The following is an 11,374-nucleotide window of genomic DNA, read 5'->3' as shown; positions in this document are numbered from 1 at the left end:
GTTGGTGTGTCTGCTACACCGTAATCTATGATACATACGGGCAAAATGCAATTCGGTATCGGTAAAACACTATTAATTTTGTTTCATTTGTTTCTAATTTGTTACTCTTGGAAAATTTACAGGAGACATTGCTTTGCAGGCTTTGCAGGTTACTGCTTTAATAAAGCCCTGGCACATGAATCCTGACGAATGTACCCCACTTCAATCCATATATTAACTTTGTAAAAATATATATCTTTTGGAGACCCCAAAGTGGCAAAACTGCATCTCCCGGCATTCCCGCTACTTTACAAATCCAGTTTGACTTGTATTATTGACTTGGAAAAGACAGATGTATGAGACATCAGTTAACATGTTTCCTGAAGATAGTTTTTTTTTTGTTTATTTAAGCCTACGTCCACGGGAGCCCTAAAAAAATATCATGTTTAAAAGCCACCGGCAAGGCAAATTGCGTTTTTTGTTATAATAAAGCAACTTTTATATCTATAGTTCATATTTATCTATATTAATTTCATTATTAATGTTATTATTATTATTGTTCTGCAGTTTGTAATAATGCTCTAGCACAGTAAAGGCTATAACCCAACAGGAGCATGCCTAGGATACCCTTTTCCCTTTTGGTTTTATGTATTCAAAAATAGTTTATTGTCTTTAGAACTCTTAAAAGATTACTTTTGTTTGTATTGATATCTTGGAATAGATTGAGGAGAAAATACTCTACAATTGACATGTAGAAGAGCTGTAGTACATTGAAAAAAGAAGCCACACGTAAGCTCTATAATACTCAAACCCCGTTATTGCTTCCACTCTATGTTAAATTTAAATATTTTCAGAGCCCATTCGGAAGAAAGATACATTTCTACTACACACAGTAAAGCCTCTTTACTTTCTCCTCTTGAAAAAAAAACATAGAAGGCATTGTTTTATATCGCATAAAATAAGTTCGTGTACATGACGGTGGCCTGTCGAAGTTGCCCAACCCTTTATTTTGTTTTGACAATATATATTTACAATATCGTCTAAATGAAGCCCTCATCTGGAAAAGGGCACTTATTCAAGGTAGCATCTACATTATATAGAGGAGGCCCTGGTACTTGGAAGCGGGGGCTGAAGCATCCGCAAGATTTTCCGGAAGAGGGGGGGGGGGGTGGTGCTGCGTGAATTATTCTCGATAGATAGCACCCCCCTGGAATTCCGGCAAATGTGACAAAAAAAAGAAAAGTTACCAAAAAAACTTCATTTTGTAGTGCAATCCTTTTTGTTTATTTTCCCGTAAAATTTATTGATGTAAATTTGACAATAAAAAAGGTTCAGTTTAAAATTTTGGTCCCAAGAAATTAAACAAGCTTCAGCCCCTCTTCCCAGTGCCAAAGCCTCCTCTATATAATGTAGATGCCGTAGATGCTGCTTTTAATAAGTGCCCTTTTCCAGATGAGGGCTTCATTTAGACGATATTCTAAATATATATTGTCAAAACAAAATAAACGGTTTTGGCAACTTCGACAGGCCACCGTCATGTACACGAACTAATTTTATGAGATATAAAACAATGCCTTCTATGTTTGTTTTTTTTTCAAGAGGAGAACGCAAAGAGGCTTTACTGTGTGTAGTAGAAATGTATCTTTCTTCTGATTGGGCTCTCAAAATATTTAAATTCAACATAGAGTGGAATCAATAAAGGGCCGTGTGGCTGTTCTTCTATAATTTACCACAGCTCCTCTACATGTCAGTTGAAGAGTATTTTCTCCTCAATCTATTCCAATGTATCAATACAAACAAAAGTAATCTTTTAAGAGTTCTATAAAGACAATAAACTATTTTTTAATACATAAAACCAAAAAGGGAAAGGGTATCCAGGGCATGCTCTTGTTGGGTTATAGCCTTTACTGTGCTAGAGCACTATTACAAACGGCAGAACAATAATAATAATAGTAATGTTATTAATAATAATATTAATAATAATGATATCAATAATGATGAATGTAAATATAAAACATATAGATATAAAAGTTGCTTTATTATACAAAAAAAACGCAATTTGCCTTGCCGATGGCTCTATAAAACATGATATTTTTTTTATTTAAAGTCGAAATACGGAGAGGGGATGGGGTAAATTCGGAGGGCTCCCGTGGGCTTAAATAAACAAAAATAAAAAACCTTTTTTCAGGAATCATGTTGTCTGATGTCCCATACATCTGTGTTTTCCAAGTTGATAATACAAGTCAAACTGGTTTTGTAAAGTAGCGGGAATGCCGGGGAGATGCAGTTTTGCCACTTTGGGGTCTCCAAAAGATATATATTTTAACAAAGTTAATATATGGATTGAGGTGGGGTACATTCGTCATGATTCATGTGCCAGAGCTTCATTAAAGCAGTAACCTGCAAAGCAATGTCTCCTGTAAATTTTCCAAGAGAAACAAATTAGAAACAAATAAAACAAAATTAATAGTGTTTTACCGATACCGAAATGCATTTTGCCCGTATGTATCATAGATTACGGTGTGGCAGACACACCAACAAAAGCGATACGAGAAGCCGATCGAAGCATAGGCACTGAAGTTATGATAAAAATGTTTCTTATGCAATGTATAATAATGAATAATAAATAAAATAATACGGCAAATACCCCTCCAATATTATCATCTTTTTTACATTCCACCTTAAGGCTTAATCCCTTCCCAAGACCCCAACATTGATGAATTGAAAGAAACTGGGGTCTCTTTTCAATGTTATATGGACATAAGTATTTCGGTTGGAAAAGGTGAACTGGCTCTTTATTTGCATTTTATGATTCAATAATATTGTTTTATTTGTTAAGCGGTATTTTAGGAAGAATTTTAACCAATAAAACAATTATCTCTTGTGATTTTTTTTTCTCGTAAAGGGGGGGGGGTGTTTGTACAGGCCATCCCCCCTCCTCGAAAATTGGAGGAAATATCCCCCCATCCCCCCCCCCCCCGGATTTACGCCAGTGGTGCATCTACTCGTCAATGTAAGTGCCCCCGGCCCCCCCCCCCCCCCCCCAGTTGTACGTACGTCAATATTACCGGTATTTTATTCTCCTCCGCTATTGGTTGCCGGCGCCCCGCCCCGCGCGTTTCCGTTTTACACCCTGGCGAAGGCATTCTCCGCAAAAATAGCTAAAAGCGACTAGTGAAGAGTCTACGTTTGTTTACATTATCAGCTGGGCGCGCGATGCAAAAGTACCGAAGATAACAACAGAACATGTTCAAATGCATAGAGCTATATGTTCAAATGCAGAATGTTTGCCTTGATCATTTGCCTTTGCCGAATTGCAGGTAATTTGCACCCGATGGACCTATTACAACGTAGTGGTATAGTTCAGTGGTAATTTGCCCCCTCACTATCATGGAAGAAGATGATATTCACCGTTGTATGACACTGCATTGTTGATCACTGCACAGTAAGATTAAGATTCTTACAAGCGAATACAATATGTTCAAACAATTCATATATTATCTATTCACTTGTTGGCAAGAAATTTTTATGTTATTTGTTTTTTTTAAACTTTGTTTGATGTAAAGTACTGTATACTTTGTACCTTAATTTGACGATGGTATTTGGGGCCGTGTATTAGTGATAAAAGACATATAAAAACTCAATAAATAGAGTAAAATTCGCAGAGCAAAATGCTGGAAAATTGATCAAAATCGGATAACAAATAACGAAGTTATTGAATTCTAAAGATTTGCATCATTCCTGTGAAACAATTCTAGGCATGTCTTCATGAATATTCATTAGATGGGCTGATGATGTCATATTTTGTATTTTATTTCATGAAATTAGGTTTATTCAATTGTTTTTTCTACCAAGAACTAAAACAATTGGATTGACAACTAAGTGCATTATTTATTTATTGCCGCAACATATTTCATTATAATGCCATGGAGACAAATCATTTACAGATTTATGAAAAAATAAAGAAAAATATATAATTTCATGTATAATAACATAAGTAAACATGGTAAAAAGAAAGTGGGGATGTGACATCATCAGCCCACCTTGATGATGTGCATATAACTGTTTTCACAAAATATCAATAAACTTTTAAAACTTGTCCGATTCTGATAAAATTGTCAGCATTTTGCTCTGTGAATTTTACTCTATTTATTAAGATTTTCAGCCTGGACGATTCCTTTAAAGGGAAACTAACTGGACAAATTATACTTTGTTGATTATACTTGCTACAATGAGTAGTTTTTACTTTGTTTTCCAAATTATAACTATAATTAGTAGTAGTCGCCGCATCGTCGTCGTGGTAGTAATAATAGTGGTACAATTTTTTAGTAGTTAATGTAGTTATACATTTATTATTGCTATATGATAAATTATTATTATCATATTTTTATCATGGTTAGTAGTAGCATAAGTATAGCATACTTTATTTTCATTAGCATTATAAATTGCATAGTTTGTTGTCAATATCATCATCGTTATTATCACTATTATTATTATTATTATATTGTTAGCGTCATTGTTATGAACAGTATTAGTAGTTATACTGTTATTAATTATTACCGTTCATCTTGTTCTTGTTTCTTCTCCTCTTCTTCTCAGTCTTCTTCTTCTTCTTGTTTTCTTCTTTTTCTTCTGCTTATTTCTTATCATCATCACTATTATAATTATTATTATCATAATTAGTAGTAGTAGTAGTAGTAGCAGCAGCAGCAGCAGCAGTAGGAGTAGACACTATAGTACTCAGTAGTAGTAGTATCGGCGGTGTTAGTCTGGTGTTAATATTTTAATTCATCGTAACTTAGAATCATTTTGAAACAATTATAGTTCGAAACAACTGGACTTCTTTCTACATGCTGTAGATTCTCTTTCGTTTGGTACTATTGTTGCTATTCTTGTCTTATCATTATTCTGCTTACTAAATCAATTGGCTATCTATCGCCCGAATTCTAAGTTTCTCACCTCCCTGAGAACACAAACGGCACTGCAAGACATGTTCAGATTTAATTCATATGAAATCTCATATGAAGTTATGTGGCCGTGTAGCCACTGAGATTGCATGCGTTTGTAGTCCAGGATGCGCGTTTCCGTTTTACACCCTGGCGAAGGCATTTTCCGGAAAAGTAGCCAAAAAGCGACTAGTGAAGAGTCTACACACGTCGCTGGTTAAGGTTGCATGCAGCGTGCGACACAGGCGAGTCCACCACCGCATGCAATTTGCACAGTTACTGATCTCGGCACTTCATGTACAGAAAGAGCGGCAGTCAGGAGTGAAATCCGAACATGCTTTTGCAGTCTCGTTGTTTATGATAGTTTTTTTTATAAAAATAAATTTTAACTAAATGAATAGAATGACAGACAAAATCAAAATAAACAGATACTTATAATGGAAAGACAAATTGAAGTTTGATGGATTGATACACTTAGAAGCTGCCGAAAGATAGATAGAAGACTGATAAATAAATAGAGACAAGATAGACGGATAGATAGATAGAAATAGAGAGAGAGAGGTGGATAGATAGATAGATAGAAAGAGAGAGAGAGAGATGTCGTAGATAGAAATATGGACGGACAAAGAGAGAGAGAGAAAATGCTAGAGAGGGAGAGAGATAGAGAATTTGAGAGACAGATAGATAGATGTTAGATAGATAGAAAGATAAAGAATGAGAGAGAAAGAGAAGATAGACAAATTAACAGATAGATAGATAGATACATAGATAGATAGATATATAGATAGTAGAGAAAGACAGACAGATGGATAGATAAATAGAGATAGATAGATGTTAGATAGATAAAGAGGGAGAGAGACAAATAATATTAACAAATTAACAGATAGATAAGTTAAAAAAATAGATAGATAAATAGATAGAGAGAATAAGAGAAAGACAGACAGATGGATAGATAGATAGATAGAGAGAGATATTAAATAGATAATTAAAGAATGAGAGAGACAGAGAAGATTATTAACAAATTAACAGATAGATGAGATACTCTAGTTAAAAAATAGATAAATAGATAGAGAGAAATAGAGAAAGACAGACAGATGGATAGAGAGATAGATAGAGAATTTGAGAGATAGATAGATGTCAGATAGATCAAGAATGAGAGAGAAGAGCGACAAATTAACAGATAGATACTGTAGTTACATAGGTAGGTAGAGAGAGAGAGAAATAGAGAAAGACAGACAGATGGATGGATAGAGAGATTTGAGATAGATAGATGTTAGATAAAGAATGAGAGAGACAGAGAGGATTATTAGATAGATAGATACTGCAGTTACATAGATAGAGATAGATATATAGACAGATAGAGAGAAAGACAGACATCAGCAAGTCGGCAAGGCAAATGATCAAACCTGGAAAGTATAAGCTCATGCAGCTGCATTTGCAAGACAGTACGGTATGTTCTGCGGATAACTTCGGTGCGGACTTTGGATCGCGCGCCCAGCTGATAATGTAAACAAACGTAGACGTAGACTCTTCACTAGTCGCTTTTTAGCTACTTTTCCGGAAAATGCCTTCGCCAGGGTGTAAAACGGAAACGCGCAAACAGGCTACCCCAGCTGTCGATTCGCAAGTCCACAGACTGAATTTGAGAATTGACCAAGCCCAGGTACAGTCATTGCAAGTATATGGTCTTCAGACTAGTATAATAATATCCTTCGTAGTGGGAAAAGGAGCAGAGAATGTGGGGTGTTGAGAAAAAAGTGAGAGTAGGAGAGTTGTCATGAAATGATGATGGTTTACGCTGCAGTAATCCAGGGAGCTCCGGCCTGCTTCTCTGCTTGTTGTGGTAGTCTGGGTCGGCCTTGCCTGCAGGGACTGGGGTTTGATCGGAAGAGCTCCGGTTGTCGTTTGGCTAGGTTAACGGGGTTGGGGTCTGGGGATGGTCAGAGGCAGAATTCAGGGCCCGTTTCTCAACACCGTCATAAGTCTAACTTCTTGACTAAATCGGAGATAGTGAGCTACTTGTCTGCTTACCGTTCCACGAAGCCCTCTTTACCAAGATCGGGTACGGTACAACAACCTCACTAAATATTTATGACACCTCCGAACCTGTCATCATGGTCATAACTTCTTTCTCAATGACGTAGTGGCATCACGTGGGTAGACTATGACATGCAAAAGTGCCTAGAAATTTTAAAATTATAATCTTGCGTAATCAATCGTAGAGGTTAAAATAACATCACAAAACAAGTGGGATAATGCATTCAATGATAATTGTATTATATCCGAAACGGCAAGACTTCCATATGTCCCCTCCACTAAAATTGAAAAAAAAAATATGGAGAATTAAGGTTTATCAAGAATTATCTAACATATATGTAAGAAATTTAAGAAGGAAAAGTCAGATACATACCAAAATATGGCTTTATTCCGTCAAAAATTCGAGTGTGTAATTCCCAATGGCATTGGTTTATTTAGTCAGAAAAATAAATACCCAATACTCTTGGAGAGTAGACTAGTCGTAATATCGGTTGATAATTGTTATGAAACCCATGGCTTTCAACAATTCCTGCTAGCTCAGTGAGTAAGGCGACAGTCTGGAGATGCTTCGTTCTGCAGCGAGAGGTTCGAATCCAAGTTCCCACCAGAAGTAAGTAGAAAAAAAAAGAAGAAAAAAGAGAAAGACAGAAGGGGGTTTTGGGGAAGTATTTTTTAAAATTAGTGGAGGGGACATATGGTTCAATCCATGTCAAATCAACCAATTTTCAGACAATTTGTCACCCGACCCTCTTCGATTTTCTTTAAACTCGCACCAAATGTTGCCCCAAGTGTCTGACGGAAAAATCTGAAATATTTTGCCCCAAGGTCAAATGGTTGCTAAGATACGGCCTCCCATAGCAACCAATGCGCACACAACAACATTATTTTAAATAAAATTGCCTATTTTTGATTGACTACTGCATGCAAAGTTTGATTGATTACAGTCTTCATTTTAAGTAAATTGGAAGAACTTTTTGGTCTAAACATGCAGAGTATACTGTAGCGCGGACCTGTCAACCGGATTTCGCACACGAGGTCACCGAAAATGGCGTTAAGCATCCGTGTCAATGATTTCAGAAGCATGTTTGGAGGCTCATAAATCCAAAACTAAATTAGCTTAGAACCAAATATTATGCATATTTATGGACTTTCAGATACTCAAGAGAATTACAAAAAATTGACCCAAGAGTGTGTGTTTTTTTCCTGTAGGGCGCCCTCAAAGTTGGATTTTTTCAAAAGATGCCAAGTTCAAGGTCACGGATCACCTCCCGTCCCATCGAGGAGGGGGACCAATTTCTGTGTTTTGATAGACATTTACCCATATTTTCAAGTGTTACTTGAGAAATTTTGCTACCAGAATGTTTAGGGGCTGATTTGCGCATTCCAAAATGGTCGTAAACACCCTAAAATTGATGTTAATGACACATACATGCTTTTCAACACTTTTCAAATTGTGATAACTCAAAGATGAAGAGCCCAAAGACATTGATATCTTCTGTGATGATAGTCTGTAATTAGTATTAAAAGAATATATCTTCAGAAATAGTTTTTATTGTTGGTAATGACCTTGAAAACACACCTAACATTCAATAAAAACAGTGAATTGGCTAATTTTCCAGAATCAAATGGCATTCAAATGGTGTTTACATTGACTTTCAAATGGGTGTCATTTCAATACAAAGGGTGAGCTTAAGCCAAAACTTGAAAGACATGTTCAACTTTTGGTCTACTTTGAGCAACATAAAATATTTGAACTCAAAACCATATCATTTGACCTTGAAATTATTCCAAATATAGCTATTTGTTGCTTCATAAGTAGCATATTCAAATCGCGCGTGTACATTGTACTTTGCAACACATTTCAAAATGGATTTTCTCATAGAGAGAATACCTGATCAGGCTAATATTTGCAGTATAAGTAGTCTGTAATGAGTTCTTGGAGGATCTACAGATTAAGTACCTATTCTCTCATGACAATGACCTTGAAAATACAGCTGATAATCATGAAAATCAATAAATCATACAATTTTCATTAGTAATCAAGTGTTTTTAACCCACTCATGTCTTGATAGAATAGTTACCTAAACTGTAGATTTTCCAAGTACTCATTACAGACTACTAATACTGCAAATATCAGCCTGATCATGTATTCTCTCTATGAGAAAATCCATTTTGAAATGTGTTGCAAAGTACAATGTACACGCGCGATTTGAATATGCTACTTATGAAGCAACAAATAGCTATATTTGGAATAATTTCAAGGTCAAATGATATGGTTTTGAGTTCAAATATTTTACGTAACTTAAAGTAGACCAAAAGTGGAACACGATTTGCAATTATCAGCATGAACTCACAATCTAAGATGGAATAACACACAATTAAAAGTGGATAAAAACACTTGATTATTAATGAAAATTGTATGATTTATTGATTTTTATGATTTTCAGCTGTATTTTCAAGGTCATTGTCATCAGAGAATAGTACTTAATCTGTAGATCCTCCAAGAACTCATTACAGACTACTTATACTGCAAATATCAGCCTGATCAGGTATTCTCTCTATGAGAAAATCCATTTTGAAATGTGTTGCAAAGTACAATGTACACGCGCGATTTGAATATGCTACTTATGAAGCAACAAATAGCTATATTTGGAATAATTTCAAGGTCAAATGATATGGTTTTGAGTTCAAATATTTTATGTTGCTCAAAGTAGACCAAAAGTTGAACATGTCTTTCAAGTTTTGGCTTAAGCTCACCCTTTGTATTGAAATGACACCCATTTGAAAGTCAATGTAAACACCATTTGAATGCCATTTGATTCTGGAAAATTAGCCAATTTACTGTTTTTATTGAATTTTAGGTGTGTTTTCAAGGTCATTACCAACAATAAAAACTATTTCTGAAGATATATTCTTTTAATACTAATTACAGACTATCATCACAGAAGATATCAATGTCTTTGGGCTCTTCATCTTTGAGTTATCACAATTTGAAAAGTGTTGAAAAGCATGTATGTGTCATTAACATCAATTTTAGGGTGTTTACGACCATTTTGGAATGCGCAAATCAGCCCCTAAACATTCCGGTAGCAAAATTTCTCAAGTAACACTTGAAAATATGGGTAAATGTCTATCAAAACACAGAAATTGGTCCCCCTCCTCGATGGGACGGGAGGTGATCCGTGACCTTGAACTTGGCATCTTTTGAAAAAAATCCAACTTTGAGGGCGTCCTACAGGAAAACGACACACACTCTTGGGTCAATTTTTTGTAATTCTCTTGAGTATCTGAAAGTCCATAAATGTGCATAATATTTGGTTCTAAGCTAATTTAGTTTTGGATTTATGAGCCTCCAAACATGCTTCTGAAATCATTGACACGGATGCTTAACGCCATTTTCGGTGACCTCGTGTGCGAAATCCGGTTGACAGGTCCGCGCTACAGTATACTCTGCATGTTTAGACCAAAAAGTTCTTCCAATTTACTTAAAATGAAGACTGTAATCAATCAAACTTTGCTGCAGTAGTCAATCAAAAATAGGCAATTTTATTTAAAATAATTTTTTGTGTGTGCATTGGTTGCTATGGGAGGCCGTATCGTAGCAACCATTTGACCTTGGGGCAAAATATTTCAGATTTTTCCGTCAGACACTTGGGGCAACATTTGGTGCGAGTTTAAAGAAAATCGAAGAGGGTCGGGTGACAAGCATTGGTTGATTTGACATGGATTGACCCGAAAATCTTTCCTAAGAAAATATAAAAACTGTTGGTAAAATGCCAAAACCATTCATTTTGTAAAAGTAAAATAATTTAATCGATAAAGATTCTATACCACGTCAGGCCATCCATAACTGGACTCGTATTTGTTGTTTTCAGACCCCTATCAACAGTTTGATATATTCTCTCTCTAATGCTAATTTCTGCATATTATTTGCCAAATATCGAATGTTTCGGTGTCAAAGATTAAAAAATGCTTTGTTGAATTATATTTTGATGATTTTTGGAATTGTAAAAGACCGTATAATTATGATCTTTTAACAAAGAAACCCGTTATGGTTTACTTTCGTAAGCTATTAAAATTGTATATCCCGGGGGTACCCATCTCTCAACGTCCACAAGTGATTTTTAGTCGTGAAATGAATTATTCATAATTTAATTTTCTCAGCAATTGAATGCTCCAGTCTTCATGGTCTAAGTATGTATGATCCATAATTCTCCTGTGCTATTATTTTGAAAAGATCTATTTCCCAATTAATCACAATATTTGCAATTTTGTCGTGATTTTTCTCTTGAAAATTATGCTTTTTTGTGACTAAGGCTACGTCTCGTCTGCTCTTTTTACCGATAGTATCGATATCAAGCTATTCTAGTTAGGAAGCCTTTCGTGAAACAGGTTTAGTAAGATTGGAACTA

General features: G+C 35.4%; 1 protein-coding gene across 2 annotated transcripts in view; it reads left to right on the top strand.

Annotated features, from left to right (window-relative positions):
• The first annotated feature begins 6,537 nt into the window (after positions 1–6,537).
• The window catches only part of LOC121422483 (uncharacterized WD repeat-containing protein alr2800-like), a 44,117-nt gene continuing 39,280 nt past the window's right edge, over positions 6,538–11,374 (top strand). The window contains exon 1 of one of the 2 annotated variants that reach the window (XM_041617556.1): positions 6,538–6,588. The gene's annotated coding sequence lies outside the window, so the exon portion shown is untranslated. Of the gene's footprint in view, positions 6,604–11,374 lie in introns of both variants that reach the window. The other variant, XM_041617557.1, reaches the window with a different exon arrangement.

Source organism: Lytechinus variegatus, chromosome 10 (genome assembly GCF_018143015.1).
Source record: "Lytechinus variegatus isolate NC3 chromosome 10, Lvar_3.0, whole genome shotgun sequence".
NCBI lineage: Eukaryota > Metazoa > Echinodermata > Echinoidea > Temnopleuroida > Toxopneustidae > Lytechinus > Lytechinus variegatus.
Note: the sequence above shows the minus strand (reverse complement) of the source record. Positions and strands in the feature narration are given on the sequence as shown.